At 29.7% G+C, this 26,925-nt stretch overlaps 2 long non-coding RNA genes across 7 annotated transcripts in view; one reads left to right on the forward strand and one right to left on the reverse strand.

Annotated features, from left to right (window-relative positions):
- LOC142328706 (uncharacterized) overlaps nt 1-22,854 on the reverse strand; it is a 108,193-nt gene extending 85,339 nt beyond the window's left edge. For all 6 annotated transcript variants that reach the window (XR_012757340.1, XR_012757335.1, XR_012757338.1 and 3 more), the window contains exons 1-2: nt 22,650-22,854; nt 14,322-15,088 (exon numbers count right to left, since the gene is read on the reverse strand). This is a non-coding gene — a long non-coding RNA (uncharacterized LOC142328706). The remainder of the gene's footprint in view (nt 1-14,321; nt 15,089-22,649) is intronic.
- LOC142328707 (uncharacterized) overlaps nt 9,089-26,925 on the forward strand; it is a 29,185-nt gene continuing 11,348 nt past the window's right edge. The window contains exon 1 of the long non-coding RNA XR_012757341.1: nt 9,089-9,197. This is a non-coding gene — a long non-coding RNA (uncharacterized LOC142328707). The remainder of the gene's footprint in view (nt 9,198-26,925) is intronic.

A 26,925-nucleotide genomic window follows, 5' to 3' on the forward strand; every position in this document is an offset into this window, starting at 1 on the left:
AATACTTTCCCTTCTATACCTATAGCGCTATCTAGACGGGAAAGTAAAAATGGAGATATATATGATTTATTGGATATCTTTCTTTGAAGAATGATATCACGCTGATTTTCCTGATGGTAGGTAGCAAGACTGCCTTTTAACCAGAGATTTCGAGTTTTAATTATAGATACTAAATTTTTTAACAGTATTCGTCAGTCAGATCTTGCGATAACGACCTCAGAAGCGGTGTAAACGATTCCTGTTGGCGCGTTAAAATATCGACTTTTTGAAATATAAATTTTCTTTTGTTATTTATTAATTAGCTTTTATCTCGATTAATTTTTAATTATTATTCTTGCATTTTATATGAGAATAAAGTTAACGCGTCAAATTAAAACAGATATCACGCAAGGCTAACCCTAGCGTTTTTGCCGCCGTAGGCAAACCCCAAAAATTCCCGCCACCGCCAAGCTTCAAAAAAAGTTTAAAATTAAAAAAAAAAAAACAGAATTATAAAAGAAATATGTTAACCAGAAAAATGACATATAATTGAATTAAGACAATAATACTAATACAGATTTACGGAAAATTGTTTTATTGAAAAAAAAAATTACATTTTTAACGAGTTAACAACTAAAACAAGTACCTACTATGTTCAGAGATGATTTAAATATACTTTTAAAAAAATAAACAAAACTACTAATAAATAGTAAATAATATTATTTTCTACATAGAAGTAATCGAAATATATTTTTGCGGGTAGTTATTTTTTTTGCGATCTAATTCAGGCGGCTTTGTCGCTACTATATTTTGCCGCCGTAGGCATCGCCTACCTTGCCTACGGCCAAGGGCCGGCCCTGAAACGTGAAAAAATATTAATTTTACCGTTTATCGAAGAACAGAATGAATTTTTCCAAACGTAGTTTACAGAAGTATACTTACAAAAAACAACTTTTTTTTCAGAACTTTGAAAGTTTGCTTAGTGATATTACAGATATTACTATAGAAAATAACTCTCACTGTTTGAAAACCTACTTAAATATACGCCGTCACAAATTTGAGTATACAATTAAATTGTAGTCTGTTCTACATTTCACTGTATCAAGCAAGTTGGACATGTTCGACAAACAAAAACAACACAAAAAAGAATAAACCTTTGTAAACCATCTCGTGGAAACTGAATTCTTACATAAAGTTACCGACACGCCGTGCAAACTAACTAACTTTTTTAAATACGGATAAAGTTTGCGTGATCCACTTCTCAGTAAGAAATATATAAATATAAATGTCAAAAATAGTAAAATTTCTGTTATACATAATGTAAAATGTTTGGACCGTCTAATTAGATAATAAATTTTCATTAGATAATAACCCGATTTCATTTACAGTGGGTCAAATCACACTGTGTCGCTTTGAAATATTTTATTAAACGCTAATCTTTCATCATCGTTATCTAAACGATAACGATGATAGGGTATACGTAAACGTAATTTATCATTACGTTTATGTATACCCTATCTAAAATATAATACTATGTTTTGTGATTACTTGAAAAAGTAAAAAAAAAAAATATACTAAAATAGACTATCAGAACTTCGTTTTGTACCGGTAAATGTGATTCGTGTAAATTATTTCGTAAATTAAAAATTCTGATGTTTCCGTGCATTTATATTTATGAATATATAACATTTGCTAAGAAGTAAATGTTATTTATTATTTTAATAAAAATTAAAAAGCGAAAATTGTAATTATCCGGTAACAGATTAACAAGCTATTTTCCCTTTGCAAGCGTGCATTTACGTGTGAATTCTTGTATTACTGATGAACCTATGTTGTACACATGTAGTTCTATCAAGACGGAACATCAGATTTGATTAAATTAAATAAAAATATCAACCCCTCGTGTACCGTCGGTATATTAATTTAATCTAGTTTTGAAGGTACAGTTTTATTTAATTTATTGTAAATACATCGATTGCGATATATTATTAAAATCCATTTTAAAAAATCCAGATTGCGATTAAAACAAAATGTTTATAAATAAATGTAATAAAATATTTTTTTTATACTAATAAGTAAAATAAAATAATAGTTCAATAGCCGATGACAAATATAATTTGTAAAATTCTATCGGTCATAGCTCATAGAGGACTATTTTACTAAGACGAATTTTAGAGATAATTTTTTTTTTGTTTGATTTTTTGATGACGCGCCAAAAGAAAAGAATTGTCAGTCGGTTACTAATGCCAGGGTGGAGAGATACAGTGAGGGGAATCACCCCCCTCACTGACCCGCTGCGCCTCTGTCCCACTGTTAATCACGAACAACAGAACGGCCAGCTGTCTTCCTTCGCGTCTGATTGGCTACCGTCGGACAGTACTGATCACGCCATGGTACAATTCAAATACAACCGCTAACGTAACGGTCATCACTTCTAAACGAGTAACAAAGTTAATAACAGCATCACTATATCTTATATAGATGTTCGATATAATTAAATTAAATCAAGATTAGTCCATTATTTTATATCGATTACATTTTATTTAAAATAATATTAATAATTTCCTTTAATTTTAATAAATACATTAAAAATATTACGATAAACTATATTCGTTTTGTAAAGTAAAAAAAATTTAACAATAAATTATAACAGATCAAATTTCTCCTGTTTTATTTACAATACGACCTCGTAATATCCTACACGTGTAGTTTAACGAGCTAGGAATAATAGAATCAAACTCGAGCCCAGCTTTTTTAGAAGCTAACTATATCGACTGAACGGCCAGTTTTTAATATGATTGTTATAAACTTACTTTAAAATAAAGCATTAAAGGATAAAAAAAAAATAATCAGTAAAACTTATAATTAAATCGATTATTTATGTTTCTAATAAATAACGTAAAAGACGGCCAGATAAATACAATATTGCGTTACACGCTATAAACAACCTACATTCCTACATTTATGCAATTCTTTAATGTTTATAAGAACATAAAATATAATGTTATTTAATAGATCAACAAACATCAACTAAACCGTTTGCCGACCGACCTCCTAAGTAAGAAGCTTCGTCCGGAGGTCCCGGGTGAATCTTAGACACGGTTGGAATTTTTAATTTAATTTATATTATTGACTCGTTTAATTATTTATCAAAATATGAATTTATATTACAGAATATAAGGTATATGTTTAGTGAAGGCTGTTTGTTCAGTTTTTAGTCAAGGTCGCAGACACAACGTTGTTCGAAAAAAAACAACGCATTAAACGGACTAGGTTTTGTCAACAAATCAGTGAATGGTGTTATAAACAACATAACCCAAGCTTGTTTATTATTACAATTCTGACCTGTGTGGGATGCCGTTACCAGCTGTCACCAGTCTGCTCTCTGTGTGCGTTGGGTGTGTTAGTAGTGGGCGCGATGAAAATTATGATTGAAAATCGAGTCGCAAATACTGAAAGATTGATAAACGCTATATTAACCCACTATATTATACCCTCCATCGCATTATTTAATCGCGTACTATTTTTCTTAATATTAAATATTATTATTCAAATTTCTTACAGTTTGTGTAAAAAAATAATTTTCTATTTTGTTTTTGTATTGAAGTAAAAATACTTGTAAAACACGAGACAAATTAACTATAAATGACCGCTTAAACAAATACGACATCCTTTGACTCGGTTTTAAATAGCCGATCGCAGTACTGTTAATCCTGATGAAGTTTTAGATATTATGGCGAGAAAGAAAAATCGACGAGTACCTTTATAATATTGATAGCTTTTATTGGAGTGTAAATGTGGATTATGAAAAAAATGATATACTAACATTATGATTCTTATTTTCGTAGTAAATGATGTATTAAATCTAAGCGTATGTTTTCTATTTTTCAAGTGCAGTAAAGTATAAAAAACCGTTTCAATATAAAATGATTTTCATTATTATTACTATTATCTCATCATCATCAGCCCCCTTAGCCTCCCCCGAAAAAACTCCTAGCTACGTGCCTTTCTGTCTGTGTGTGTGTAAAATCTCTCAGTCACTCTCTCTCTCTCTCGCTGTGTGTGTGTGTGTGATCGTTATTTTTCTCATCACGGTCTGTCCTTTCAAACAGAAAGAAAAGAAAATTCGGTAACCTAACTTGTGTATATTAAGACAAAAATAAAGCAAATTTTTAAATTAATTTAAATGGGTTAATTGAGTATTTGTTTTCTAACGCGAAAGATAGTAACAATTTTTTTCAAAAAAAAAAAAAAAAAATTAAAATGAGACACGATAATATTTAGTTGCATGCCAGTTAATGAACACTAACATTTTAGCCGAGCGGTAGCGTCTCGGTCTTTCCTACGAAGGTCCCGGGTTGGAATCCCGGTCAGGCATGGCATTTTCACAGTCTACAAAATTCAAATTTGTATCATTTTATTCTATCCTCTGAAGCAATACCTAATGTTGGTCTCAGAAGCTAAAAAAAATCTGATGAGGACATCACTGTCTTCATTTTTTACGCCTATTAAATTACATATACGCATTTTTTTTTTAAATGAAAAGTACATAAAATTTTATTTCATTAACTTCTGATATTTTTTCATTTAAAAAATGTTTTTTTATTGTTATTGAATTATAATTTATTGTATACTTTTATACTTTACTTCGTACAATTAAGTTTAAAAAAAAAAAATTAAATTTGTTGTGATATATGACAGCTAATTGGTATATAAGAAAAAAGTTTAACTTAAAATGTCTAAACGAAGGTAGATTAGTTCACACATTACTTAATCTTAGTATTATTAATAAATAAATAGATCTCATCTCTCTCTCACTCTGTGTGTGTGTGTGTGTGTTTGGGCGCGTGCGTATTTGTATTGTAGATTTGCTTACAGTAAACGTTGTAATCGGCTAAGTTAGATAAATTTATAATTAGTGTAATCATATCATTACCCCCTTACATACCACTTGTTAATCTTTTTTATAATCTATAATAATTTGCGGTTCAGTTTAGTTGTGGAAAATTTTTCAGATACTAATCTGGAAATCGAACCCAAGACTTTGGTTTAAGATTTAGTAAGCAAAGCACGTTTTCTGTGGCACTGAAGCGGCAACATTACATTTTTTATTGTTAATTATATTTACCAAAAAAAAAGTATAAAAGCAAGCACGCGAATGTGCTTTTGTATACGTGCAATCATTATGTGTACATGCGCGGTTGTAATTATATATAATAAATTGAATATTAGATAAAATTAAATAATTGAAAGCCTCATAATTACCCGTTTATGTACCGTTAGCTATGTTTTTTAGCTAACACATACAGGAGAATTTTAAAAGTCGTTTTCATTTATTATGTTGTACAATTTGTAAGTTATCACGGTGAAAAAAAAGTCAGAACAAAAATTTTGGCTAAATTTTGTCGAATAAAAAAATTAATAATAAATCTGACCGTCTAACGTAAAAACCGACCGTTTCGATCTGCAGAACACATCAATATAAATTTCAAGAAAAGTGTGAAAATATTTGTAAAGTATTTCACGGTGACAATAAAAGGAAATTTACCTTCCTAAAATAGATAGCTAAATTATTAATCACCAAATGCAGACACAGGTAAAACAATTTGTTAACAGAAACGTAAATTTTTTAAAACAAAAAACAGAACTTCAATAAAATATTGATATCCGAAATAATAAGTAGCAATTATTAGAGCACATTTAAATAAAAATAAATTTAGTATACAAAAAAATGAGCAACCCCTTTTCTAGTGTAACGGTACTTACTTGAAAGCAACTTATTTTTATAAAGTAATCTACGTATATAAATTTTATTTAATTTAAATTAAAATAACAAGAATAAAAATATATTTCGCTAAGCTAAAAATAATCATTTTTGCCAAACAATTCATTAAATTCCCATAATTCCTGCTAATGAGTTAACCTTTTGTAATTAATCACATTATTTGTGTACTATTTTGCTTATTACAAAATATTTTATTGAAAGAACTTACCTAATTTACATGTAGAATTCTTCTCTAAATGGTCGTTTAGATTCGTGTAAAACACTACTATATATACTGAAAACAAATAACGTATAAGTAAACAAAATTTGATACGGTTTTAAAAACACCATTAGATCGGAAAGAAATAAATATCATTTTTTGTACATGACAACGTTAATCGTACGTTAATACTACTTATATTAGATTAATAAGTTATCAGAAAGAAAATATTAGATAATATTACAATCTAAGTTTTCTTTATTTTTACTACATCGCTGTATATAATGGAAGCATATATTGTTTATAAATAATATTATAAACAAATATAATTTTTCATGAACGTAAAAAATATTTTGACACATGCAGTTGTTTTGACTAATTGTAGCCGAACCAAGTTGAAGGACGAAATAGTCGGATACAGTCACAGCAATTACGCTTCCTGATCAATTCTATCTGTACACTCCCTTTTACATACACCAACACGTACAAGTTACCGCAGTTAGTAAATTTTTTTCTCCGCTCTATCCGTAGTTCAGAACCCATCTTTTTATTTTATTCTGTTAGGTTTTTTTTACTATTATTTTCTTATTAATCTGCATAATTAATTTTAATTTTCTAATTAATGTTTTTATATTAAAATATTTTTAAACTTTTTTTAATATAATATATTTAAAAATGTATTTTATAAATGTAATTAATAATTTTTTCACAAAAAAAAAACAAAAGGATTGATTTCTAACAGACATTCGATTTGGTTTGCTTTAATTCTTATTTTCAATTAGAATCGCATTATCTTAACTGAATTTCAATGGTTTTCTGAGAAAAAGAAATTTTGACTATAAAAAAGTAATCAAGTTTATTAACTATGTTGCTTTCCAACCTGTTAACTGCCATCTGTGATCGGAATTAAGTAACGTTTAATGATTTTACAGTCTAGGAACTCTATAACCGTATTTAAAAATATATAAAGTTTCATATCATTAGTAAATATCCTCGATGAATCGGGAGCTAAATTAGACGGTTCTGAAACTTCTTCAAGGTTTGTTATTTCAAAAACAAAACGTTAAATTTTTCAACGAATAAAACCTATCTATATTTAATTTATTCTGTAGTAAAAAGATTACGTACATATGACAATCTGCCATCGTTTAAAACACACACATACACGCACACACACACACACACACACACACACAAGATTTTATTAACCTCCCTTTAGAGACTATTGAGTGCGATATTAAACTCGAAAATCGTCTTTTTCCTTTCCTTATTTATACAAAATAAACAAACTACGTATCATTGTATTTAATAAATCATTGTCTACCCATAATATTCCATTTTAACAAATACAATTGTTACATTTTAAAATGCGTACAATAAGATAGATTAATAAATAAATTATACTGTTGATTCTTGTATTAAAAAAACCGTTTGAAAATAAAGATATGTTGCAAAAGGTTCTGGTTTCGAATCCCTAATCCCAGACAGGCTCAATATATTCTTACACCCTAAAAATTAATTTCATAATTAAAGAGAAAAAAATAACCGGATATTAATTTGTTGGCAGTTTAGATTAATAAATTGTTTAATATAAAATAGATTATGAATATTTGTTTTAATAATGCGTATTAAGATCACGACAAGTTCCTTCCCGCGCTGTCTGGCCAGCGCCCGTTGTTGAACACAGTTATGTAATATTACTCACTCCAGCCGACTACAAAGGTTCAAGGTTAACAGTCTGACGCGCTTTAATAAATAAATCCCTTACGCGATAGAGCTGAACTGTAGGAAGAATAAATCGATTCCGTATCTAATATTTATATGAATATAAGCGATCTGAGACAGAAGCATTACGCAAGTAATTCTGTGCGGCAACTAACAATCAACTACAGTGTCTTAACGTTATGAATAATTTTTTTTTTTTTTTTTAATTATAAGCATATTACGCTGCTGTAAACCCTCTCCAAGCTGAGAAAAAACCTTAGATCTTCAGACTACGAGTAACGTTCTTTTAACTGGCAATACCCAGATAGGCATTAAACATGTGAGCTTAAGTCCAAGCCAAGAATCGAACCCAAAACCCTCAGTATATCATTCGGTTGTTCTATTACGGAGGTGACAAAATAGATTACAAAAATCCGACATCCGACAAAATTTAATTCCATGTCACTCAAAGAACTTTCAATATAATTTTTGGATTAAACTGTTTCGTTCATTGAGAGCCAGGTATTAGTTAAAAACGACGAAATATATTTTAAAAGATCTAAATAAAATAAAATTAGGCTTTATACGTATAATAAAGTGAACTAATAAATAGATCTACGGGTGTATGTACGCTCTTACACACCCATTCGATTTGGATATTGTAGACGGGCCGAACCGTGAAATTTAGGGATAATAGTAATCATTCATTACCTCCTTGCGTACTGTTCGTGGTTTCTATAATCTACATCGTAAAAGATGCGGTTCTGTTATTTTTCTTTTTGAGAAGATGACTGTTCGTCTTCTCAAAAAGAAGCAAATCTTTTGTTCATCTTCTCAAAAAAAAAAACTGCAGTTCCAGATATCGATCGAATCTGGAACTTTTAGTCTAGCAGGTAAGGTAGCCGGCGCTACCTCTTCTCTAATAGCATGTAGGTCATGTTACATCTAAAAAAGAAAAGATTAATAATACAATTTTTTTTAAATTCCTGATTGATATTTAAAAAAATATAGTAACACTTAATAACAAAATTGTGCGTGCGCGCGCGTGGGGGTCCGTATTTACATGTAGTATATATATATATATTTTTTTTTTTGTGTACGGTTGGCTGTTGTTGTAATATGTCCATTTATAGTTTTAAGCGAAAATTTATTCTCTTTAATATTTTATCTAATTATAAGTTGGGCAAGGCCGATAGTCAATTTTAAAAACAATTTAATATTAGACGACATGTAATGGATGGTCTAATGTTAAATTGATGGTGAATGACAGTTTGCGAACCAAATTTTAGATATAATATTTTTTCATTACAATTTTGTTGTTAAACTAGCGGATGTCTTTCGAAGACGACGATTCCGTAGTGGGGGGAAGATGAGTCTAACTAAAGAAATTCACCGAGATGCTTCGTTTTGTGGTTAGTTATTGGCGGGAATTATCGGTAGATAGCCGACTGAATACGTAATGCTTCCAGTTAACATTGACGTCATCCAATTAACATCTTTTTACTGAGATATTTCTTATTACTGATTAAGGCGAGTTGTATTTATTTTTTTAATATTATTGGCCAATTATTATTGGCAGTTGTTTTATTCTGTGTATGTGTTATTCAAATTATTTATTAGATTAAAAATGTTAGAACCCAATTAACTCTCGTCTATTTTTACAAAATAAATTTAATAATAATAAATTTGTTTATTTATCTTTAATAGCGGCTAAACAGTATCGAAAAAATAAACAAGTTATATGTTTGTAAGAGTATTTCGTGAGTGATATATTAGATGTATTTCGTGTTAAATATATTATGTTTTAAGTCTGGTAACGAGAATGAAGCTAAGAAAATAATTGGCATCTGTATCGTTATAAAGAATATACCGGAGAATATATTTAAGAATAATATATAATAAATAATATATAATAATATATTTAAGAATATATTTACTGGAGTCCTGGGTTCGACACCTAAATAGCTTACCGTTTATTCACCGATCTCAATTAATGTCGTTAAATATTCATAAATGAATGTCTCGGGAATAACACAAAAATTTGAAAAAAAATATTTTTTGATAGGAAAGAAAGTAACAAATAATCGTTTTAATAAATTTGTAAAAATATTTTTAGAAATTTATCGGCGTAGTTTTCATTTAACATATATATATTTAATAATATAAGTAAGAAAGGAAAAAAAAACATAGGTGGTGAGTTTGTAGAAGGCAACCAATATTTTATAATATGAGTCGACACCCGGTAAGGACTCTGTATAATCGTGTATCATCTTAATAATTATGCGTACATAATATTTAAAGCAGAAATTATTTGTAAACAGTACAACGAGATATATACAACAAATAGTTCATTACAGATTTTTATATTTAACATTTCCCGTGTTTAATTTATATTTTTTAAGCTAAATTAAAAAAAAAAAAATCACAAAATTGTTGAAATATAGTCGATCATTCTTTTAGAGGAAAACTATTTTTAAGAAAGTTTTAATGACCCTCAGATCGATCGGTTGGTAAATTAACAGACTGATATACCGAAAATCCTGGGTTTGAATTTCGGCATTCTTTATAGGTTACAATTCATCTAATTCATTACGTACAATAATAAACGACGCGAAATAAATAAATTACAAAAAAACTATCTTTGTTTAGCTGATCAAAGGAGCGCTGAAATTTAAAAACAATTGAAGTAACATAATTTAACGGTGTACTCGTATTTTCGAAATAAAATTCTATACGCGTAATTTTTTATTACTACAAACGACGTTGTAACTTTTCTTCTCGTCGGCAAAAACCTTAACGGTCAATTTTTTTTATTACAAAGTTTTTGTAAAAATGCACTTTGAGTGAGAAAATTGAAAAAATACAAACATGTTTAAGTAGCCCACCGCATACAGCGAGATTAACGGAGGGGGAGAGTGAGAGAGTGACTGGGAGAGAGAGGGGTCGAGTGAGAGACAGAGCGGGTAGTGTGAGAGAGATTTGGTGGGAGAGGGTGCTAGGGCGATGGAGAGAAATTGAGAGAGGGGTTGGTAGGGGGATCAGTGATGGGGAGGAAGCGAGACAGAGGGTCTCTCTCTCACTCTTTTTGTAAATTACTTTACAAAACTGATAAATTTAATCGTAATATTTTAAAAAAATTATTAAAATTACGGGAGATTAATTATTATTTTAAATAAAATGTAATAATAGATATAAAATGATCAACAAATCTTGATTTAATTTAATTATATCGAACGTCTATATAAGAAATATAATAGGGATATTAACTTTGTTATTCGACAGTAATATACACACACGTACGTACACATGTACGCACATTTACGGTTGTATTTGAATTGTTGTACCATCGCGTGACCAGTACTGTCCGAGGGTAGCCAATCAGAGTGAAGTTAGTCACCTGCTGCATTTGTTTCATCTCCCCCCTCTCCCCGCACCATCGTCGCAGTAGTCAGACTGACAAGTTGTTTTTACTATGCGTCTTCCCAATAAAATTAAACAAAAAAATAATTACCTCTGAGAGCGTATGAACCATACAATTTTATAAATTATTGTTTTATTTTATCATTGCCTATCGAACTATTGTTTTTCTATTAAAGCATTTATTACTATAAGGAATTTACTTATTACATTTATTTTATTTATATTTAATTTTTTTTATTAAACACTTCGCTTTTATTATAATTGAATTTTTTTTAATCTAGCACAAATTATGTATTACAGTAAATAAATTTGTACCTTCAAAACTAGATTTAACTAACATACAATCTAGTTTTGAAGGTACAAATTTATTTTAAAGAGGTTGTTGATGAAGATTTCTATTATTTAATAAAATCTAATGTTACAGCTTGATAAAACTATAAGTGTATATGCCTTTATCAGTAATGCAAGAGTTCGCACGCACGCACACCCGCGTCTAATGTTTGACGTAGCAGAACTGCGGTTCAAATTTAGTCTCTCTAGAGAGATATTCAACATTTATAGTGAATCAATGTAGATGTTGATCATATGATAAAAAATGTCACACCCTTACCGTGAATCGAACTGACTATATATAAAATAACAGCTACACACCACCGCACTACACTATTTGATTGTTCTGTCGCCTAAAGTTATTCATCTACTTTCAATCGAGACGTGAAAGTAAAAGATACCTCTATAAATTTTTTTTTTGGGGTTTAATTAAGTTAATAAATAATTTTTTTATTCCGATTAGTGTAGAATAATATATTATATAAGAGTATATAATACTCGGGAACGCGTAAATACGCTATTTCATTAATAAAAAAAAGGAACTGTCCCGGAATTTGTGCGGATGGATCAAGGGAAACCGTGGTAAAACCTTAATCAGGTCGGCATGACAAATTTCACTATCGATTAAAGTCCATAAATATAAAAACAGATGAAATAATATCGAGATAACTAAATTAAGCGACTAAATATATAATAATTCACAATTCAAAAGGCGTTAATGAAAATGATTTATATTTGTTTACACGGTTAACAGGATACAGGAAATTGAGTTTTTTTTTTACTTTTTAATCGGTATAATTTAAAATTTCATCGACACAGTAATATTGTTTATGTAGAATGAAATAATTTAATTGTTTTTAAATATACAACCGATGTTAAATTTTTTTTTGAAACGGTTCAGTAACGGAAGTATAATGCGGGAAATGTACACATCTTTTGTCTTTTAACCCGTGATTTCTTAGAAACTACTAAAAATACAGTTCTCAAACCAATTTCTTTCGATTTTTCACTTCAGATTTTATAAAGAAAAGAAAAACCATCGCGTTTACTCTTTTATTTGGATCTACAGTCTGGCTGAATTTTACCAAACTGGCAAGAATTAAGGCAAAACATTTTACCTTACCAGACAAGACTTATTTAATTTTACCTGGCCAGCCAACTATTTGAATTTAAGCATATCTAAATTTTAATTGAAGAAACATATTTTCTTCTTGAGGTTTTTTTTTGTAATTTCAAGTAATCCTCATTACAGCTTTATATATATATTTTTTAAATTATAAATAATCTAAAGCAGTATAATTTGATAAAGGGGAGATCGACTAGGAAACAAAATGTTTTACTAAGAAATTTGATTTTTTCCTCGATATACTTTCAATACTGCATAATTTTTATAGTAAAAACGTAATTTGACAAAGGGGTTCAAATCTGACTCAAATTTTATTACTCGATATTTAAAAATATTTCGCGATTGTACTCTAAATATCAATGGCGTATTTGAAATAAAAATCAGTCAAGAGGAAATCTGGGGAAGTTATGTAACCGTAAACTAGTTTTGATTTTACTCAAAAAAAAAAAAAAAAAAATACAAAAATATATAAATAAAATATAATTTTTTATAGAAATAGAATAAAATAAATGGACTGTGAATTTTTTATTCTGTAGTCTTCAATTAGCCATTATTTCTAATTCCGATGCACGGCTTACACACACAACTTAATTTAAAATATTTATTATTTTATTTAAATATATTTATTCGTTTACTTAATTCAATGATTCTAACTAAAGCGCGCGCGCATACCGTATTTAATTCGCATACCGTCATGTGTGACGGGACTAGCGACAACAGTCGGCATTAACTAATGTAATTTCACAAGTTACACAGAACAAATTTCGCTTACACCGTCGGCAGATTGTTGCAGCTGTGAGGCTTAACGCACCGCACCGTCCAGTCCGAATTATTTTTTTACACTTTAAATATTATTCATTTATTTAATTTTACCGCTCACCTGTGACGTCACAATATACTCGTATAACAGTAGTTTAGAGCATTTTTTGGGGTGGAGGTGCGATTTCGCAAATATTTTTATTTTTAAGAAAAATACGACTTTAATTAGGTGAAATCTCGAGATACTGAGGGTGCCCTTGTCCTACAGCCTCGCCCCCTTGAGCTTTTAAGTTGAAAATTTAACGCATCAATGCCCCGTATATAGAAGTAATCTGACCGTGTTTGGTCAAAATAGGTCCGGTTGATCTGGTGATATAAGACGATTTAGAGGCTAACACCGAACTCGCACACTCGTACATACGAACATTAACATTCGGAAAATTTCCATCCGGTTTTTTGGGTTCCGTAGAGGCGAAAACCGCGTATGCCCAAATTGGACAGATTACGGATACTTTTTCCTTCTAGAGCTACAGCTGTACTATAGCGTTATTTAGACAGGAAAATAAAAGAACCGCTCAACATTTTTCTGGATGGATCAAGGGAAATCATGATAAATACATAACCGTGATAAATTCATGACAATGAGTGTCACAAAATATTTAATTAAATGAAAAAAAAATTAAAATCAGTTAAAAATTGTATTAATACTAAAAAAAAACACAACTACAGGCGATTTAGTACAATTTACAACTCGGCATCGAATTGTATTTACTATACATAACCTATCGGAAAAATGTTCCGTTGAATCGCTTAAAACTCTACTTTAAATTTACTGTAGAGATATCCTTCGTAAGTTAGATCCACGTGTGGATGTCTGTTGCGTATGGAAAAATTATGCAAACCATAGAAATATGATTTTACTCTCAAATAAATATACATACAGAGTTTTTATATAAGAACTGTTTGATTTCAAGTACGATTTAAACGGCATTATATTTAAGGTAGTATAACTTACTTACTGTACATTAGTGTCTATCCTTAACGGGTAGATTTTGAAGTTTTTCTTGGTGTACTTCGATATATGTACCGTTCGTTGCCCTGCAAATGTCCAGACGGTAATCCGGCTCTTCCCACGTACTCGTCAGGATGTCGAGTGTAATGTATGCTACCGTCGCACTGCAACAACCCTCTCCTGTAGATGGTTGATGTCGCGGATTTTCTCCGAATAATGATTTTTATATGCCTCCTAAAAAGAAATCTAATGGGGTTTAGGTTCCTTGGTGGCCGTGCGATCAGCCCTCCTCTTCCATTCCGCTTGTTTTGAAACCGATGTATAATGCAGCACGGACACGGTTGCTGTAACACGGCGGAGCGCCATCTAGCCGATAGAAAATTATGTATTTGAGCTAAATTTCAACTTTTAGTGGTTAATGGGGGTCACATTAATTCGGCATTAAGTAGGTAATGAAAAAAAACTACAAAAAATAAAATTATAAATAAATATTTATTTTCATTATTTTAGGTAAGAATAAGGATATCAAAGATTAAATTCCACGGAAAACCAAACGAACTGTTCCGGCATTTGCCCTATTGTATCGAGGGAAACCGTGGCAAAACCTTGATAAGAACAGCCTAACAATATTTATGTCTACGATACATTTCACATTACAGGCTTATAACATAGTAAAAAAAAATTATACATTACGATAATATTACAATTTTAATTATAATAAATCTTTATGATTTATAAATTTCTTCCACATCTGGTGATATCCATCCTTTTTACCTGCAAAAAGAAATAAATCTACAATCTCTTATCTAATCTACAATCTAATCTCTTATCAATAAAATGTATCGAAAGGTTTTCACCTGTTACACCCGTCTTCAGGAGAATATAGAAAGAATGGAGTAAAAAAAAAACACATTATGTGTTACGGTGGTTCATTAAAAGCACTAGTATATTACTTCAATTCTAACGATCGATTATGAATACATTTTTGATAAAATATTAAAAAAGTCTTATATAATATAAGGAAAATTACAATGAATGTAATCGATATGTGGATTAACAGAATAAAAGTTCTTTGAACAATGAACTCAAACATAGAAATTTACAATTATGTAATCTATTCTGATCGGTTCCAGATAAAAATCTAAACAGTATTTTGATCCTGTGTACTGATATTTGTCATATATATATATGTATTTCTGGGTTTTGCAACAAAAAAAAAAACACATCAGTTATTTTCCAGTTATAAATAAATCAAAAAATTATTGTGCTTTAATGAGCAAATATCGTTTACTATGCTTAATTTACAAAATGTAGGAACAGAATATTGCCTTTCATACGAGTGACGTAAACAAACAAATCGTTTTCAACTCTAGATGAGGGAGATTAAAATTTAATGAATCAATTTTTATTTTTTAACTAATTTTTCTTCTGCTACCTCTTTAGGCTACCTAATGATGGCATAGAGACCTGCAGTCTGGTCTTTGGAACTGTTGCTAATTGTAATCTTAGTTAGCAGTCAATTTACTGTTAAAGCTAAATATTTAAAACTTATATTGAGGTATAAAATAGATAATAGCGTAGATAGGGCTATTAGTCCCTTAGTCAAATGTATGTAGACTACTCTTGCATCGATTTAAAATACCAAATTTGGCCTTATAATTGGTAAAATAAAATAAAGTTAAACGAAGTCAGGGACGGACTCCCCTTTTATGACTAGACTAATTTACTGTAACAACTCTTCTTTTAGCTGCGCGATTACAATTGCGGTCGATGTCTATACACCGTTATGGTCACAAGCAAGAATTTAGCCATCAAAAGTATCTACCTTCACAAAAAATAGACTTGTTGGCTGTAGTTGAATGAATTGACAGATTCTTGTACATTCAATCCACCTTATGGCTTACGCCATAAGGGCTCACCGTTAATGACAGATCATTTTTCCTCTTGGCTTTGAAGTTTCAAGATGTTACTTTAGCATCCAAGAAAGTTTATTTAAATGAGTTAATTAAATCTTGTATTCTGATGAGTAAATAATAATAATATATTATATACTTTATATACATCGCATCTCTTTTCCGTTAGATTCCAAAATGTGTGTTATAGTTATGATACCGAAGAAAGCAGGAGCAGATAAACGTGAAGAATACAGTAAAATTAGCTTAACTAGTCATGCATCAAAAATCTTAACTAGAATTCTGTGCACAAGAATTGAAAGGAGAGTGGAAGCAGTGTTAGCAGAAAACCAGTTTGATTTCAGGAAAAGTATAGGGACAAGGGAAGCAATTTTAGCATTCAGATTAACAGTAGAAGGAAGATTAAAGAAAAACAAACCTGCATACGTGGCATTTATAGACTTGGAAAACGCATTTGATAACGTAAACTGGAATAAAATGTTCTGCATTTTAAAAAATTTAGGTTTCAATTACAGAGATAGAAGAAAAATTGCTAACATTTATAGGAACCAAACAACAACAGTAATAATTGAAGAACATAAGAAAGAAGCTGTAATAAAAAAGGGAGTTCGACAAGGATGTTCCCTATTACTGTTACTTTTTAATCTTTACATAGAACTAGCAGTAAATAATATTAAAGAACAATTTAGATCCGGAGTAACAGTACAAGGTGAAAACATAAAGATGCTACGATTTGTTGATGACATGGTAATTATGGCCGAGAGTAAAAAAGATTTAGAAGAAACAATGAACGATTTGGAAGAAGTTTTACACAAGAACTAGCACATGAACATAACAAGAGCAAAACAAAAGTAATGAAATGTAGTAGAAATATTGTAGATGGACCACTGAATATGGAAGAGAAAAGATTATGGACGTAGAAGAATTTTGTTATCTGGGAAGTAGAATTACTAAAGATGGGCAAAGCAGGAGCGATATAAAATGCCGAATAGCACAGATGAAATGAGCCTTTATTCAGAAATATAATTTGTTTACATCAAAAATTAATTTCAACGTCAGGAAAAGATTTTTGAAAGTATATGTTTGGAGCATAGCTTTATATGGAAGTGAAACTTGGACAATCGGAGTACCTGAAAAGAAAAGATTAGAAGATTTTGAAATGTTGTGCTATAGGAGAATGTTAAGAATCAGATTTTTCTGACGAGTGTGAAGCAGGCGTCTTTGTTTTTGATTTTCTTGTTTAATTTTATCTTAATGTGGTGTCTTCTGGTGTAAGACAGTTTCCTTAAGATCCTCTCTTATTCCTCCAATCCACCTGCATCCTGTTATGGTGTTTTTCTAGTAGAGATTGTACTATACTAGCTGTCTCAGAAGACTTGAATCTTCTGATTCAAGAAGATTACTACAGTTAAATTTTGGAGTAATAAATTGTAAAGTAATGATACATAAAAAAATTAGCAAAATTTCTCATAACTTTTCATTTGTTAAAAATAAATATTTTGTTAATAGTCTATTAATTATGATTCTGGCCATTTAAAAATATTCTGCTGTTGCTTGCTGTAAGGTATTTCTATGCAATTTATTCAACTTCCACAATAAAAATATATAAATGACATTGAGTATTTATCGTTTTCCATAATTTATTTTAGTGTTCTATTATAATGTTAGTTAATAATAATATACTGAATGTTCAAAAATTTGAACGTATTGAGAATTCAAATTATCTATGTCCTGATTTGTTTGATTTATTAACTATACATAATTTTTTGTTTTTAATTAAACATTAATGTCTTTTTTCTTTTTCCTTTTTTGAAAGTATTATGTGTTATTTTTAAATTTATCTATTAGGTTAAATCGATTACATTTATTATCAAATTATTGAATTTGTAACAAAATTATTGAAAATAATGAATGGTATAATAAAAAATAATGTTAATTCCTGAATTTAAAAATTATAAAATTCATTTACAAACATAAAAAATACCTAATTATTAGTCAGAAGTGATCCATTAGTGAAAAAAAACCTTTTGGCATGCCGAAAGGTGGAGGTAGATTTCACCGGTGCTAAGTAAGGGATAAAAAAGATTTCTACCTTAAAGTTAAGAAAAACTTTAAATTTACTTAATACAACAATGGTTGCATGTGAAATAAAGTTTCACATGTTTAGCCTACAACAAGCCTCTTACAAGCTTCTTACAATTTCAGCAATGTTTCAGTCATCCCTTGCTGTAAGGGTTGGTCATATCAAACATTGTTTCAGACAAAGGTTTTAAGGTCATGTTTAGAGGACTAACGACCACTTTAAACATATTTGATACTGTGCCTATTGAGGAAGGTATGATTTTTTGTCTTCAAAACTTCATTTTTTCCATCCCTTGGACTGATAGTTGGTGATATCAAAAATTTTACTTAGATAAGTCTTAGGCCCTTATCCAAAGAATAGTAGGAACTTTAAAGAAATTTGATATTTTACTTACAAAAGTTATAGGGATATTTTGATTTTTGAAAAAATCCCCCAATGGTCTGATTTTGCCCATTAATGAATTCAACCGAGATTTTGGGTTGTTATATTTTATGTATAATTTGAAAGTGATTGGCGAAAAATTATGGCAGTTATCGTGTCCACAAGAAAGTGAAATATATACAGATATATATATATATATCAAAATATTATATTTAAATAATCTTTTGAGCTGATGGTGGTTTTGGGGTCCTGGGGGACGTGAAAATCAAAGATATGTCAAAATTTTCTAGAAGGCAAATCATGGTACCCATTACAATAGATAACTTTCGTATGAAATTTAAATCATTACTTTCTTTTTTTCCTGTTCAGCCTCTGGTAACTACTGTTTAGATAATTCTTCAGAGGATGAATGAGGATGATATGTATGAGTGTAAATGAAGTGTAGTCTTGTACATTCTCAGTTCGACCATTCCTGAGATGTGTGGTTAATTGAAACCCAACCACCAAAGAACACAGGTATCCACGATCTAGTATTCAAATCCGTGTAAAAATAACTGGCTTTACTAGGACTTGAACGCTGTAACTCTTGACTTTCCAAATCAGCTGATTTGGGAAGACGCGTTAACCACTAGACCAACCCGATGGGTAGATATAAGAACCTAGTTTAGTGTTAATGAAAGAGTCACCTAACAGGAGTTTACCGGATTTACAGTGGTATTAAGTTTGAAGTGTGTTTCACATGTAAGAAGATTCATTAACTGAAACATCAGAATCAGTTGCATGAAGTTTCCAAAAGTTTTCAAATATAGTTCAATGATCTAAGGTATTATTGCTTGTAAAAAGGAATGTAACAGTATTCTTATGTTTAAAGTTAGATCTAGAATAGCAACTAACATTATATAGTTTATAAATCTTGCTAACCTTGGAAGTAGGATGTTTGCGATAAAATTTAAATGCATTGTTGTACTTTAACATTTGCATTTCCAATACTGAATTCCATAATTTGGCAGTATTATAATCTAGCTTTGTTGTTAGAAATTGAATTACAATAAATTCAAATATGTTAACTGGAAGTTGTATTCCTTCAAGCGAGTTGACAAATGAAGAAATGTCATTAATGAATTTAGATAGAAGATCTAACGATTCTTTTCACAGAAATTAATTTTAAAATGCAATCTACATTAAAATATTCAATCATAAATTTATTATCAAGTTGTATTATCAATAAATCTAATGCGATTTTATAATTTTTATCAATTATTGGAAGATTTTTAATAATGGCTAAGGCTTCATCTCTAATTGTTGAATGTCAATAATGTAATTTTTGAATATTTGTTAAATCTTGTGGATTAAATCATTAAATATATTAAAAAAGTGAGGCCATTCAAGAATTTCACCTTTAAACGATGGTAAATTATGGTAAGTTGCAATTGTAATTGTTTAATAGTTGTGCCTACAGAATGTTTTTTATTATTTACTCTATGCTGACTATTTATCTGCGAATAATCCAATTCTTGTAATACAGTCCTTAATTGATTTTCTTTAACATAATTTTGTTCTTTATCCATAATGATTACAATAACGAATATGGCCAAAAAACAAAGTAAAACTAAATTACACAAATATTATATAGATATTAGTGTTAATGTAAATTACGAATCCAGTTTCAATGTAGTGAAGAAAGCACCAAAATAATATTTTTGTTCATTCATAATTTAATTATTATTGAAGATCAGCAATGGAAATTGAATTTTCCAAGCTGCAATTTATTTATATATATATATATATATATATGTATATAAAACAATATTAGAACTTCACATGTAGCAGATATTTCACATAATTATTTAATTATCTGGTCTTATCCATTTTTTTGGTCTGCCAGGCTGGATCATTTAATCGGAGCCCAATTTTATTTAGATCTTATTTTATCTTGTTAATTTATTCAAGATACAAGATATCCTATTATTCAGGAGACTAAGCTAGAATATACTCTCACCGGTTATCTTCCTATTATTTAAACATAAAAATACTGTTACATCCCCTTTTACAAGCAACAATAACTTAGATCATTGAACTATATTTGAAAATTTTTGGAAACTTCATGCAACTGATTCTGATGTTTCAGTTAATGAAAGTTCTACATGTGAAACACACTTCTAATTTCATACCACTAGAAACAATCAAGGCAGATTTATTGTTTCACTACCACGTAAATCTGATAAAATCCAGCCCGGAGGACGAAAAATAATGTACAACAATTCCAGCCATGGAGTAATTTGTTGCTTGTGTAAACTGTATATATTAAGTAATTGTCAGATAAACAAGTATTGTTAAGCACTTCCTTTATTTATTTTAAACTTACATTGAATTAATCATTACACTGTGTTTCAATAGTTTCATGCTTTTAATTAAGTTCACATTTTTAAATATACATTACATATGCTGTCTAACTAGAACAGATATAGAATTTAGTAATGTTATCTGTTCAACATTTTAAAGGAAAGGTGAAAATTCAGACATTAATAGTTCTAACAAAAATTAGATGAGCTGGTTCATTAACAAATAAGAAGAGAAAAAAATGACAGATGTTTACATTCAGCAAAATGGCAAAGAAAACAGATGAATCTGAACAATACTGAGCATTATTACCATCAAAGAAAGTAATTCTTATTAGTACTACCTACACTGCAGATGGTTTACAATTATCACAATCATAAGAAAGAATGCAACAAATTAATGAGCTCTTTCATTCAGGAAACTATGAATTACACACAGTTTCCAGTATGTGTGGAATGTACAGTAATTAAGACTATACCAGACTCTTTAACAGTTTTACAAAATTAAAAATAAAAGTTATCGTAATATTTTTCCCCCTAAAATGATCAACAATTTTGTAGAAAAAATTAAACTAGCAAGTTACAAATTAAATATTTCAAGTATGTAAAATGAATTACTTGTAAAATGTGTACTATTTTTATGAGTAATTCCAGCATAAAAGTTTCTTTATAGTTTGATAATGATTTTTTTTCTTTATAAATTGTTTTATGAATTAAAAAATTATAGTTTTTATGAATCAAAGAAAAAAATTAACGAAAAGGGCAAAAAGAGGTTTGATATTTGCTGCAACAGTAACAGAATAACAAAAATGTATCGCTGTCTCTCTACTTTGAACTATTGTGTCCGGTTACATGAAATCAGTCTGGTTTTATTAAGGTGGATTTGTTCTTTTTTTAGTAGTATCTTTGTAAATAAAAAAATGGAAATAAATTAAAATATATAAAAAATAATAGTTTCTGTATTCTATTGTACAGTTTAATTAAAAAGTTGTAATGGCATGAACCTGACATTATTTTTGAATAAATTATTTTTCTAGGTTAGATGCACAATATTATTTTATAAACTAAAAATATGGCTCCGTAATTGAAATCAGTAAAACTACAAATTAATTTAATTTAATTTATCACCCCATCGATGGCACAGGCGAACTTGTCTATTATATCAAAGATCCAGATTCGATTCTCGGCTTCGGTCCAGAAAGTGTGTAACGAATAGGCCCCTGACTGATTACTTGGGACTAGATTTTAAATTATCTAAAATAATTGTTTTTAACACATCAACCATATTTTGCTTACCCCACGAATACAGTACGTTTAGATTGTACAATAATTTTATTTCCTTGGTTAATTATGTATTGCCCATTTAACCTAAAATTTACAACCATGCATGTAACTTGTTTCATATCTGTTTGTATATGTTTGGGATACCATTTCGCCGGTATTATAAATAGAAAACAATGTTAGAAATGTTTGGATATGATATTAAGAAATAGTTATGTATAGTTATGTAAAAATAGGACAGTGCACATTGTATTCTAAAATGCATTACGTAAGTATGGATACACCAGGAAAAACAATAATTTTAAATTCTATTAAAATAATAATATAAAAAAACTTACCCCAATCAATGAGGGTCGCTATCTAAAATGAACAATGCATAAGAAATAGTAATAGTTAATAATATATCAAGTGTGATCACAGACGCAAAGATCCAAATTGAACAGCGTATCGCAGGCCATCAATAACCACTTTATAATCAACCCGAGTCTGACCGCTGGGTTTCATATTCTGTCTACGTAATTCACTGTCGTTCCCCACCCTGCAACTTCTGTTGCGTTAAGAGAAACAAATCTCTTTAACCGCCAGAGCAAAATAAATTATGAAAATTTATTTCCTGCACCGCACTGTTTCACCTCTGATAATAACAACCGACCGTTCTCAAAGTTCTCCGATAAAGTTCTCTTATATTTGTCATCGCTTTTAAGTCGATATACAAATATCATTAATAGTACAACCAACCGTATTGTCCATTGGAGAATTTAACACGATTTTAAATATTTTAGGAAATTTTTTTTATACATATATATATAAAAGTAAAATTATACTATATTGATTCGTTATTAAATTTAAAAAAAAAATAATAAAAATTTTATCATAATATTAAAAATGAGTTTTTTTATTCATCTTCCTTACAGCTTGGAAGAATTTTTCTATCTAAACGTATTGAATAAGGCAAACTCAACAAAGGGATTTATCTGATGCCAAACTTGGCGGTTACGGGGCCAAGAGGGAAGAAAAATCAGTTTAAATGGCAACATAGCATCTATCAATCAATAAATGTTAGAACTGTGTTCATATACAAGCTCTCCCTATTAAGAATAAATAGTATCCGCTGTATATTAACCGAAGCGAACGGGTGTCAAATAATTTTGAAGTAATTTTCAGTTTCAGTAAACCTTATTATTATCTCTTAATAAATAATATACTAAGTTATTTATTTATTTGTATACTCACACACGCGCGCACAATTTTTATACACATTTATTATTAAAAAAAAAAAAAAAAAAAACAATTAAGATGACAAACTTTCTTTCTGCGTAATTAATGACATCCAGTGTTGCGAATGAATACGTTGGAGGTCTCCGGTTCGTTTTTCAATTTAGACGTAAGATTACAAATCTACAGGTTAACCGGATTAAAAAAACTGAAGATTCTGGGTTGAGCTGTTTGAATTAGCGGGTTTTTTTTAATACTTCATTCTTAATTTGCGTATAAAAATAATTTTTAAGGCGACAACAAATTCAAAAATAAATAAATAAAACCCATCAGACGCTGAAAGGGAACGTAAAGCGTAAATTTGCATGTTTTATTTTTGACTTATTTAATTTAATTGTTTCATAAGATGACATACTCAATCTTGCTATTGCGTAAGGATTGTAAAAAAGCGGTATGCTGTCTTAACCTTGAACTTTCGTAGATGGTTGGAATGGGGAAGGGTTACGTAACAACTGTGTATAACAAGACGCTGGCCAGACAGGGCGGCAAGGAACTTTTATCATCTTCATCACTCACTCGTTACTAAAACAAATATTCATTATCTATTTATCTCAAACAATTTATTAGTTTGATTTGACAACATATTAATATACAGTTATTTTTTCCTTTAATTTTGACATGAATTTTTAGGGTGTAAAAACATTGATCCAGACTGGGGGATTCGAAGCCAGAACCCTTTTGCAACATACTTTTATTTTCAAACGGTTTTTTAAACACACAAATCAGTACTATAATTTATTTATTAATCTGTCGTATTGTTAGCGTTTTAAAATTTAACGGTTGTATTAGTTAAACGGAATATTTAAATAGGCACTAATTTAGTAAATGCAATGACAGGTAGTTTATTTAATGTGTATAAATAAGGAAAGGAAAACAGACGGTTTTCGGGAGTAATATCGCACTCAATAGTCTCAAATGGAAGGGTTAATAAAATCTTGTGTGTGTGTGTATGTCTGCGCGCGCGCGCGCATGTTTATGTGAGATTTTATTTAAGGTAGCTTTAGGTACATTACATTATACTAAGTATGTTCCACTTCAGTAATTTTAAAATTTCTACGAAAGAATTTCTGTTAAAAAGATTATTTAATTTATTTGTATTTTAACTAAAATAATGATTAAATATTTCCATCAAAATAAGTACCGTGTACTTCGAAAATAATATTTGTGGTATAGTCGATTATCCGGTTCTTCATTTGTAATTTATTTTCAAATGTAATTATATGCATATGTTAATATTTTTATTTCAAGTATTTTATAAAAATAATTATTTTTCAAATGTCATTACTTGATAGAATCATGGTAAATAGTACGTATTTTGTGAAATACTTATTATTGCTAAATAAATAAAAAAAATATAAATATTTTAACTAGATAAATAAATGAAAACACATAGTCGATAACTTTTGCAATGGAACATACAGTAGATGACTCCTTTCTTTTTCTGTTTAGCCTCCGGGAATTACTGTTCAGGTATTACTTCAGAGGATGAATGAGGACGATATGTATGAGTGTAATTGAAGTGTAGTCTTGTACAGTTTCAGTTCGACCATTCCTGAGATGCGTGGTTAATTAAAACCCAACCACCAAAGAATACCGTACTTAGGGACGGGAATATTCCCACCCCTAAGTGGGATCAACTGACAAATTTGTACCAAATTTTTAGATCCTATGATGCCTCTACAAAAATTAAAAATTTTTGAACGGCGATTTACATAAGTTATGATGAGCAAAGTGTATAGAATCACTGATTTTATAGGCAGCACATTTAAGAAAGATTGTATGAGGTATGTCTGATAAATTTAATTGCAAATCAGTAAAAGGTCACCAGAAAACAGAGCAATAATTTAGTACTGGATATAAAAAAGCATAACCGTTCTGAAGAGTTAATATTTCTAAAATTTGTAAAGAATAACATTTAAAATTTTGAATGATTTAGATAAGTATAACCAATGTATTTACTTAGGATAACTTGATATCAAAATACAGGTTCATTCATGGGAACTGGATGTTTTTGAAGTGGGTTGTACTCGGGCGTTTGTGGTGGGAGGGGCACGTCTTTAACAGTAGCTATCTTTTGTGTTGTAATATTATTCAGTAAATAATTATGTCAACATTAGCAGACTTTCCAAATTGAATATGAAAACATTCTTTTTAAGTTACAAGAAATAACATTTGTCGCATCATTTTTGCATAGAGCTCAAGTCAATTTGAAGTAATTGAATATCAATTATATTTGTAATAGGCTTAAACAATTTCATATCATTTGCAAATAAAAAAAAAAAAAAAATGGGAATAGTATATTATTAAACTAATGTCATTTATAAATATTGTGAAAATTGGAGATCCCAGATGCATGCCTTGTCACACTCCACATGTAACGTAAAAGGCTTAGAGGTAAAATTACCAATTTTAACACAGGGAATTCAGTTTGTAAAATAAATATACTCAAGACAACAATTTATTATTAAATCCACATAAAACAAGCATTCTAATAAGTAATTTTATATTGACTATATCAAATGCACCATGAAAATATTTAAAAATTGCTTCAAGATATCTTCCATATGTGCACATAAGTTAATTTGTGTAATTTACTTTCAAAAAACCAAGTTGTTCAGAAGTATAAATTACCATATGCATGTTCTAATTTTCATACAAACTAAATTATCTAAGAGTTCGGCAGAAACATTGCATTTGCTGATAGGACAATAATTATTGATATCTGAATGTTACGACTAGTAAAAACACCAGAATTCAAATAACTATTGAACAGTTTAGTTAAGAACTAAAGACAATTGCATCATCTGTTGTTTGGAGAAAAGTACAGGCCATGTGCAGGTCAGGACAGTCACCACCGTCAATTGGACTGAAAAGCAACGGCATCCTCGTTACCTTACCAATTGGTGTGGTGAACGTGCTTAGTTACTCTTTTAGGTCAGTTTCACTTATCATCATACTGTCCTGAGTTTATGAATTATAAGTTGCAGGTAAAAAGTGTGCCTTTTATTAGCGAAGAATTGCATAATGAATTAAAAGTTGCTTTTTCTTCTCATTACGGGAGGTGTGCCTTGAATATTTCCCATGATATTTCCACTGGAAATGCTATATGATATCGATCATATAGTTGCCTTGGAATCTGCTATTCAAAACACCTTTCTACTCTGCCAATGCCTGGTTGCTGTATTTTTTGATGTCTAAAAGAAGTATGTCACGGCTTGGAGGAGAGGAATTCTAAATACACTGTGTGAATGCAGTATTCTAAAAAATCTTACATTTATCAGGGGTTTCATCCTGTCAGCCGTTTTGAGTAGTCGGCCCTTTTGAGTTTGAGTTGGAAAG

The sequence above is a fragment of the Lycorma delicatula genome, chromosome 8 (assembly GCF_047948215.1).
Source record: "Lycorma delicatula isolate Av1 chromosome 8, ASM4794821v1, whole genome shotgun sequence".
Lineage (NCBI taxonomy): Eukaryota > Metazoa > Arthropoda > Insecta > Hemiptera > Fulgoridae > Lycorma > Lycorma delicatula.